The following is an 11,112-nucleotide window of genomic DNA, read 5'->3' as shown; positions in this document are numbered from 1 at the left end:
ATTTTAACAAGTTCATGTTCTAGGCTCTTATGCAACAAACAATCCAAACAACCAAATTCGATTTCATGTTTGACAAAGTTTGGTGCAATTTACAAACAACCTAACAGCCCTATGCAATCCGATTTTAAGATTTACATGGATATAACTTTAAGGTTTGTTTGTTTATGTACTTGGAAGTATTAGGGTTTAATAGTTCATTAATGTTCATGTTCGATATTAGGGTTCTAAGAGGGTTCGGCCATGTTTTACCTTTCACCGGTTTGGATCTGACTGGATATGGACCGGGAGCTAACAGACCTCGGTTTTAACTCTCTCTCGTTCACGGACCACGAATAGAAACCACGAACCGGATCTCAGATAGAACCACGAACCAGATCTCGGACAGAACCACGTACTGGATCACGAACAGCGTCCGCGGACAGAAACAACGAACAGGTTCCGCGGATGATGAACAGCTTCCCACGAACAGCTTTGTACTTCTCTCGTCCGGTATCACGAACCACGAACAGACGAACTCACCCCCGAACACGGACCAAGAATCTCGATCAAGCTGTCGATAGAAGCTTGATCACGAGCTTAAGGTATGCTCGTGAACAAGGAGATCTTCGAACAGGAAAGGTTTGATCTCGGATGGGAGTAAGAAAGAAAGATGGTTTAGGGTTTGTGGAAGAGAGAAGAAGATCGGCGGCCGCCTTAGGGTTTTAGGGTTTAGGAAGCGGCGACTGCTTTAGGGTTTAGGGTTAGAGGCTATCGTGCTGATAAGGTGTTGTAAACTAGAGAATTTAGGAAGTGAAATCTCTTAGTCTTATTGATTAATGTCGAGGTTACAAGTATATATAATAGAAGTACAAGGGCTAAAGTCCATAAAGCAATCGAGTACATAAGATAGGCCATGGGCCGTGAAGCAATGGCCATGAGCCGTAAAGCTATGCCGATGGGCCGTACATGTGCGGACAGTAAATGGGCCGTAAGGCTATGTCCTAACGGACTGTGAGCGGGCCGGTCTATGGAGTCCACAAGTGTTTTACAACAATATCTTCATTAAGAGTAAAAACGAAATTTTGTTTTTATTCTAAACAGATAGACACGTAGATCCCGGGTCAGATCTAACTTTTTTTTTTTTTCACCTTTTCGATACTAATAAAACATTTAACTTCCACTGTACTTTGCAAAAGGAAGTCATGGTCAAGTGGTCAAAAGTACGAAATGTTCCATAAATCTCGACCAGATTATTTTCTTTCCATAAATTTTGACCCGACTGTTTACATTAATAGTGATAATTGTAATAATAATTTTCATAGACTTGGTAATAAAGTTTCTTAAAATTGAACGATATTTCTTTATTCGTTTCTTTATCATTTCGAACTCAAAAGATTTATGTTTCCATAAATGTCAATTATTTACATTGATTATGATTATAATTAATTCTACTAATTAGCGAAATTATCTCTGACTTGGTAATCAAGTATTTAAAATTGAAAGACCAATTTCATTGAATATTCTTAAATTCCGCAATTTAATCAAATCAAACAGAATCTTACCAAATAAGGTTGTTTTACATTTACATCCTAAAATATAACAACACAATAAATAGTTAATACTCCTAAGATCTTGCAATCATAAAATATATAAAATTGAAATCCAACATACAACCTCCCTCATATATCGTGTTAGTTGAAACCAAAATATATTTTTCAACCATTTCAAATTTTATTTCAAATTTTATGAATTGTTATCTAATTAATAGGAGGGATTATTCGTTTCCAAGTTCACAAATTCACAATAATCGAAATCCCGTATAATCTTTATAATTGGTATCTAATTAAACTCATATTCTTCATTCTAAGACTTTCCTTAATAATAATAATATTCAATCATGCATATATTATTAATTCACGACATTATAATCTTACCTTAACTATTAGTTTCATTCACGGTGATTGAGCAAAAAAACCGCTTGAAGATTTCCAAATCTTACCTCTCCAATATTTTCTCAAATCAACTTAACCATAACCCTAGACGTCTAAGTCCTCTATAAATATGGTTATTCACTCGACTTTCTAACTCATCAAGCAATTCTCATTTTATCACATTTTTTTGTATCCATAAAAAATCTATGGTTCCTTCCTTTGACTTCCTCCAACCATGAAAGACAACATGGCGAGTTCGTGTGAGGGTCATTTATACATGAAAATTATACACAGCCAGAGTTGGTGAGGCGTTGGATATGGTATTGGTTTTGATATGCAAGTAAGATACCATAATTTAGTCAATTTTGTTATTATTTTTGTAATAACATTATATGCAATTACTAACAAAAACTGTTACCTCGTATACAGATTCATGCTTTAGTGAGAGAAGATATGAAGAAGATAATCCAGAAGTTGTCATATATTGTTATTATCCCATTTGTATATGTTATATCAATACTTGGATTCTTTACATTTATAAAGCGAAACAATGATAATATTTCTGTTATACTAATGCAACAAAAAAAAGAACAATCAATATATCATTCATGAAATCCTTTGTTCACAAATATCCCTACTATTGTAATCCTTTGTTCATATTGAATATCATTTTGTTGTGTCTTTCTAGCACCATCGATGCTACTCTATATATAATTGATCTCTTTTACTTTTTGTTTCAAATTTTATGTAGAAGACAAATTGTGTAACCTGTTTTTGTAATGTTTTGTGTACAAAAGCAAGCTTCACACATAAACTCATTTCATAATATTTTTTATCATATAAAATATTGGACAAAAATTTATGTAACCTGTTTTGTAATGTTCTTATCTACAAAAATTTGATGATTAATGGGAAGGGAAATGATAACATCAAACAACACTAAAATATATATTTTTTTATATTGGATTAACATATAAACATCTTAACACCAAAATTATTTTACAATATAATTAAAAAATAAAGGTTATGTAAAACTTTGCATATTAATATAACAAAATTTTTGCTTTGGCTATATAAGTTCACCAAAATTCCAAAAATTTAATCTTTACATTTTTTAAAAACAAAGAGCTGTCCTTACATAAATTCATTTTCCTATCTTTTTCTGTCTACCACATAAAATATAAATATTAAATTTGGAAATGAAATGTTAGTATTCCACTTATGAATTAAGCCATTCATTATTTTTTAAAATAAAAATATTATTGGAAAATTATTTACCCAGGTTAATTAACACCGATAATAGAACATTAATTCGAACATGCTTATTATTTAACTAACTGTCCTAATATGAAAAATAGAATGAAAACGATGATCAACACAAAAATAATAACTATACTACATACTAACAAAAATAAAACTGAATTACGAGATATGAAATAAAACTAAAATACAAAAACAATTATTATATTCCTCTGTCTTGGTTAATGGTTCTCCAAAAGGATATTTCTCATGTTAGGCGGTGAAAACTCTTTTATAAACAATTTTCTTCCGGTCTGGGGGACCAACCAAAAAATTCTATTTTAATTTAATGTTTGGTTGACAAAAAAAACAACTAAAATAGGAGACGGGCTAGACAGGACATGACGGATGTGTCATGTTTTCTGTTCCAAGTGGAAAAATACAATATAATTTTAACCAAAATCGAATCAAAAGACGATTGAAAATCTTTAATCACAAGATTTATTTATTTTTGAAATATAATCTTAATATCATCGGAATTATATTACCTAAATTTTGAGAAAATATCCAGTTTATTTATAGTATTAAGATGAGAAATAGTATACGTAAACTGAAAACGGGTAATTCGAATAATGAAAAACTATATATTGAACTATATTTTTTTAGAAAAAGAGACATGAATTTTAGATAAAAGTACAAAATCAGAAAATATATGTAGATAAATTCAATTGTCAAACTTTGACAAATTTGGATAAGAATTGACTATACAACAAGTAATTAACCACTTTGGAACGGACACTTTGAAAATTTTGGTACTTTTGAAAAAAATTATATAGTTTTTTAAAAATATAATGTTTTTGGATATTTTTAACTAATTAAATATANTGTGCACTTTGAAAATTTTGGTACTTTTGAAAACAATTATATAGTTTTTGAAAAATATAATGTTTTTGGATAATTTTAACTAATTAAATATAAAAAAAATATTCAACGAAGAACTCTGGTATTCCGTCTAAATATCTTACCCAATCTCTTTTAGTAAATATTGTCTAACGAGTAATTATTTAAAAGAGAACGAACATAAGTCAAAAAATTATGATGGATATATACATGACGAGATGAAATGAGAAGAGACTGGATGAGACGAAAAGAGATGAGACGGGATGGGTTGGGACGTGACGGGATGAGAGAGGAGGAGACGTGTTTCCCATTCTAAAGTGAACACGACTAGGTTTATTTTTCTAATTTACATGAAAAATAACGCACCTATGTTATATCACCCAGATTAATATATTTTTTAATCATTTTACAATTTAAAACTTATATGAAAATATTTTGTCCCGTGCTGCAGCACGGGTTACTACCTAGTATAAAAATATAAAAATGACATAATATCATTATTAAATTTTTTTATTAATAATTTAAAATTACAAATAGAAATATTGAGATATATTGAAATCTTTAAAAAAAAAATCTGCTAGATCTTAAGAGAAAGGTATACATCTAGAATAAGTAATGAAATATGTCTAATCTTAACAAATTATCCTCATATATCTATAATAATATTTCATATACATTACATCTAGCAGAAATAAAAATTTGATAAGGATGGAAATAACTCAATAAGTGTTGTTGTTTTGTACCTAATTAACATAAAGATGAGATCAATATATTTTAGTTATTAGATATTTACTTATACAAAAACATAACTTAAAATTTATATAAGGTGTTAATTGGTTATTCCGCTACTTTCGGCTCCATTCTTCTTTATTAAACCTTATCAATGATGGTATAAATTAAAGAATTGTTGATTTTGACATTTTCTTGGACTTCCTTGGACTTATATAAATCTGATTATTATATCAAAAGAATAAAACTATTATGCTCATCATTGATAGGTTTGAACTAAACGTTAAAAAAATATTTTGTTTGATATATTTTCTTATTATCATTGTTTCATACTCACATATTGTGTTGGTGTTTCTTGCAGATTTTTGGACTTGAAGACATATGCAAAAGTTCCATATTGTAGAAAGAAAGAAACAGTTCATGATGTAGACAAATCCCGTGTCATCTTCACCTTGAATGAATAATGTTATGTTACATTGAAAGAATAAAGTATCTAAATTGAGTTAGATGAAATATAATAAAATATATCTCTAGCCGGAAAAATGATTTTTAAAATATATACAAAATATTTGCCTCTCATCATCCATACACCTTCAGTATCTTTGATAGGAGTAAATTCCCACAGTTTACCAAGTAGCTCGCAACTGCCTTGTCTAACTGCCTATGCGGAAAAGAAAAATCCAAGGAGTCTTCTTGATTAGTTGTAGTAAGCCTCAAAATATTGAGGAAGAGTAGATCGAGTGATAATCAAACGATGGAGTAAAACAGAACACTACACTCAATCAGCGTTGGAGCTCAACAACAAACTCCATTTAGCAACAAAAAAACATAGCTACTTAGAGAAACAAAAAATTTACACAAGAGGAGTTTAAATATGGATTCTCATAACAAAATACGTAACACCAAATCTAACCTAACCTCTTGGATTGCATAATACAGATCTGGGTGAAAGGCGAACCATTTAAAGGATTCTTCACTGTAAGATATGAAGTTGTTCATCAAAGCGTGAACCTTCGAGAGTTTCTTCTCAAAAAAAAAAAAAAAAAAAANTTCTTCTAAAAAAAAAAAAAAAACAATGGGTCACACACAATGAGATATAAAAAACTTCTTTATGTCATTAAGAACAGCCCAAATATCTTGACATCTTCAAACCTCAGTATTATTTTCCCTATTCGACCAAAAATGATAATCTTTGCACATAGCTGGAAGATGCTCACCACCACAACATGAATAGCAAAATTTAGTGCCACATTATGAACAAGCTAGGTTGAGCCAGACGTCACTGGGGATGCTTACTAATGACAATCTGCACCTAGTGCAATTTGCGTTCAAATGCATATGCATAAACATGAAACGAATATGTGATTTTGTACAAAAATATATACAAAAATAACAAATAGTTTTTTTTTGCAAAATATACTTGACAAATGTATGTTTAGAATATATACAAATAATTGATGATCTTTAAAATCCTTAGCAATCATATATCACAAACTAGGAAAACAGAAATAGCGGAATTGATATGTTGACCAAACAACTTCATAACCAAGTTACCTTAACCATGTTTTAACCATCGTCAATTAGAGCAGACCAGTAGATGAATCGGATTCAATCTCCAATATGGAACAGAAACAGAAAGTATTGTTCACATATATGAAACCAGCAAAAATATCAGAAACGGATGCATGGCCACTTCATCAAAAACTAGAAAGAAAAAAAAAAAGCAAATAAACATGCATGACTAACAAAAGTCACTATATATGAAAAAAGGATATAAATTAAAGAAAAAAGAGACAAAGAAGAGCCTGTAATTTCAAAAAATAGCTAGAAGGATAGCTGATTTTAGCCACTATATGTAATCTATAATGATACAATTTACAAATATAGATTAGTAAAACATTAAAAATTAAATACCAAATGGCTTTAGTCACATAAGAAGCACACACAACTGACAGGAGATAAATTTGTTCTCTTTTCAGGAAAATAAAGGGTCGTCCAAGAGAGCAGTTCCAAGGGATCATCAAGTCGCATATATCACACCAATATTTGTTATCATAAATCACATCATTCTCGCCGTGGCATAGAGAAAGAGGATGCTCATCACAGCTATGTTTTACCGTTTCAGGTAAATTAGCACAGTAAAAATCCAAATCAAAGTCACAAGTATCACAACATAGGACTCTAGGTTTCGCCATTTTGTTATGACACGAGCTGCAAGACTTGCCTTGCGTTTTGTAGTAAAATAAAGGATGTGAATGACCATCATGGAGCAATGGTTCTGATATTGAACCACAAAGAACATCTAGAATCCAATCACCAGAAATGTACCTAAAACCATTGGAGACTGTTCTACAAGCATCACACTCAAACCAGTTCTTGGAAGAATCTTTATCTCCGACGTGTAGCGTAAATGGTTTGTTGTTGAACACATGTCTCTTTTTTCTACGGAGATTTGCAAATCTTTCATGAAGAACATAACTGCATTGCCCACAACTGTAGCTAGGATCATACAGTATAGGAAGGATACACGCTTGACAACGTGTGATTTCATCAGAATGAGTAATGACACCATTCTTGTTGAGCATCAAATTATGGTTTTCATGACTGAAATGTTTTATAGTATTGTCATCGACCACCTGAAACGGTGCAATATCTTGATCAGTATCTCCGGCTGACCCTTCGAGTTCTAAACCATCCCATACATCGTCTCTTGTTGCACATTGTGGATGAACGACATAGTTGGGGCAAAAAGAGCAAGAATAAACTCGATAGTATCTATTCACACTTTGACGACAAACTCCACATTTGGAATACTGAGGACCAAGATGACGAGTGAGTGTGATGCGGTGATCATGACGATTGATGTTAATGACACGAGGTATATCAATGCATTTCCGATGGAATAAGTAACCACATTCAATACAGATATAAGGACATCCATCACCTTTCAAGCCACAAGCATTGCAAATAAACTCGACTCGTCTAGGCAAGAGACTTAACAAATGCTCGTGAGTCTTAAGATGTTCTATAGCAAGCGGTGGAGGATTCACCCCACAATAAACGCAGATGCTGAAATTGCAAATGGAACAATGATAAATCAAATGATCCGATCCTTCACAACACAAAAGACAAGTCTTTCAAGCATCATCATGTAGAGACTCAGTTACAAAATGCTCGAGAGTGTGAGCAGGATGAGAAGAATGGTTGACTTCTCGCGATATATTTATGCATTCAACGTGGAAATACACATCGCAATCAAGACAAACATAAGGATACCTACCTGAAACTGTTTTCTTGCAAACTCCACAAGGATCTTTCTTCACTTGTTTCTCCAAGAGAACAAGTGAATGGTTGTGGCATTTGGGATGTTCAATAGCAGCTAGTGGAGGTAGTAGTTTTCTCGCACAAGCTATATCGGTATGAAAGTCGCATATAGAACAATGATAGGTAGGACCAAACAAGAAACCTCCACAAAAAGCACACGTACCGTTTCCCCTGTAGTCGATTAAGCAAAGCGGGTGTTCAGGATGGGAAGGGTGATTGATCTCTGGTAATGACTCTGCACAATCTTTGTGATACCAAACATGGTTACAGTTAGAGTCATTGCAACGGTAGCCACCATAGATGGGAGAGATTTGCTTGCAACCTTGATGAATGGTATAATGGATGCTTGTGAATCGGTAAATCTACTGATCTCTCCATTGTGTTTTTGTGTTTCAGATCTCGTTCTTTTTTTGGTCAACCTTTGTTTGGTTTTTTTGATATGTTCTATACGTATGTACTTGAATAAACAATGATATAAGCCACATCACAACGCCATCAAATATGGGCTGTATGCATGCATATATACAATGATCAACTATTAGAATAATAAACGGATTATATTATTTTGATAGAAAGACTTTTAAACATTATAAGTAACACAATTGTAAGAATCATTGTTAGAAAGTTTCAGAGAACATATTTGCGAAGAACAGCTTAAACTCTAAAAATGATAAACCTATGTAAAAAGTACACTTCGTCAGTGTAGCCAACCGTTCTCTTCAGCGTGCGCAACATACAAGTTAAATTTCTCTTCCGCATTTGGAATATCCAAAGATAAGTCATCAAGACTATCTTTGGTTCGACCAAACCCTTTTGTCATTTGGTTAGTAGTAATGACCCCTTCATCAAAACACTCCTGCAAGAGATAAAGCATTCGGTCGTTCTTCTTCTCCATTGCTATTACCAGAGCTTTCTTAACCACCTCATGGTTAAAAAACGGCATCCCTAGATCGCGTACGCATTGACAAGCCTCTGAAATCACTCCTCCTGTTTCGTACTCTTCTAACAGTTTCGAGATCTTGTCTTTAGCATCTTCCACTGCACAGCCTGTACCACCACCCCAGCTTCTCAAGAGTCTTTCTCCTGCGTGTTGAGCGGATATCAGAGACCGAGCTGAGCGGATGGTTTCACGTCCGGTTGATTTCGGTGGTAAGCTCTCTGAGATCTCTTCAAGATTAAGCGGAGCCAAGACATCATCGATCACAGCTCTAGCTAGAAACAGAGAAAGCTAGTGCGATGCTTCTAAGATGTCTAATGATATGTCTTCAATGGATTCGAGGAGCATGATGAAACCGTTTATGAAATCTTCTGTTGAGAACATCTCCATGTGAAGAGCAGAGATAAGTATAGAAGTCATCTCTTTCTCTTTGTTCTTCCTATCCATAGCAAGAGTGATTAGCTTCTTTAAGAACACTGAGTTATATTCAGGTGATCCTAAATCTTCAAGACTGTGGATTAACTCAGGAATGTCGTCGGAGAGGAAATATTCTTGAATTATTGTTACTGTGTCTTTCTTGTATCGTCTTAGCTTTTCATCTTCTTCAATTGGTAAGCCTACGTTTCGATCAGATGAGATGTCAAGAGAAAGGTCATCATCAAGACTCTCTGTCCCACCCCATATGTTCTGCACTAGTTCTGCGTGACGAGGAGCTGAGAGATATCTCTGTTCTGCAGTTACTATAACCTGAAACCCTAGAGAGGAACCCGGTAGAGTCTTCTTTGCTCTAGCTAGAAAAATCGGGGGAAGAATCTCATCGACGATGGCACGGGATATAAACAAAGCGAGGACGTTAACAGCATCAGGTATGTCCAAAGCAAGACCACCAACTGATTCAAGTAGTCTAATAAACCCAAACCTGATTTGATCAGGTGAAACAATAACAGCGTACAGTCGAGAGAGTAACACCGAAGCCTTCTCCTTCTCCTTAGCGCCTCTGTTCATGGCCATTGAAACAAGCGTCTTGACAAAATAAGGATGGTATTGGCTTAAACCAAGTTCCGTAAGGTCAGATGCAGCCACTTCAACATCCCCAGAGCTAAAGTAATCTTCGATGATGGTAACTACAAATATTTCGTAATCACCCAAACGGCCTAACACTGGCCAACCGGAAGGTGCGTATGAATCCTGTTTATAATCAAGTTGAAAATAAATCAAATGAGTAAAAAAGCATTTAAAAAAGAGAGAGTAGCACAACATTAATAAAACCGACGTAATAATACCTCTTCGTTAGCATCTTCATCATCTATACAAGAACAGTCTACTTCTGTGTCCAGAACCTTTCCCCAATTCTCTTTACCACAAGCAGCACCATCTGTTGAAAAAAGAGGAATTCAGTGACATGTAAACTTCAATTTTGTAAAGCAAAGAAGTATTTAATTTACTTAGTAACTGAATTGAACGTTTTATCTAACCTTTCTTTATTACAGCAAACGAAGGAGGAGACTTTGGAGATGATGACAGATTCTGAGTTGCTAATTCCAGTTTCTTCTGCTGTCCATTCGTCAAAAACCCTTCACCGGATGCCATTATCTAACACAGTCAAGATTTATGAATGATTAGAAAAGAAAAGAAAAATCACAAAACAGCAAGATAATCAATTTAAGAGCAAAACAGAGCAGTGATTGAACAATCTATCGAAAAAGATCTATGTTCATAAAGATTCAGGAGGATAAAAGTTCTTGGCGTTTTAGAATTCCACAAAGCCTAGTCTTTTTACCTTGTCCAACACGAAACACCTCTTCTAAGTTACAAACACTGACTCATGAGAGCTATACGAGTTTATTTTGCTATAATTAAATATCAAAGAATCAACTAAACGTAGCATATGAGGAAACCCAAATCCAGCAATGGAATAATTATACATACCAGCGATTATAACTAGACGAATACGATCCAACTCGTGAATCAAACTCTTCTGTAGCACTGTGCTTGGCCCGGATCTCGAGCTAAGACAGGGAAGAAGAACAAGCGATCAGAGCTCCACTAACGAAACACAAACTCCTCAGGTAA

General features: G+C 33.7%; 2 pseudogenes; both read right to left on the bottom strand.

Moving 5' to 3' along the window:
• The window catches only part of LOC104698962, a 17,483-nt pseudogene extending 8,942 nt beyond the window's left edge, over positions 1-8,541 (bottom strand).
• Positions 8,800-10,342, bottom strand: LOC104791054 (annotated as a pseudogene).

This window comes from Camelina sativa, chromosome 6 (assembly GCF_000633955.1).
Source record: "Camelina sativa cultivar DH55 chromosome 6, Cs, whole genome shotgun sequence".
NCBI classification, from domain to species: Eukaryota; Viridiplantae; Streptophyta; class Magnoliopsida; order Brassicales; family Brassicaceae; genus Camelina; species Camelina sativa.
This window is presented reverse-complemented; position numbering and strand designations above follow the sequence as displayed.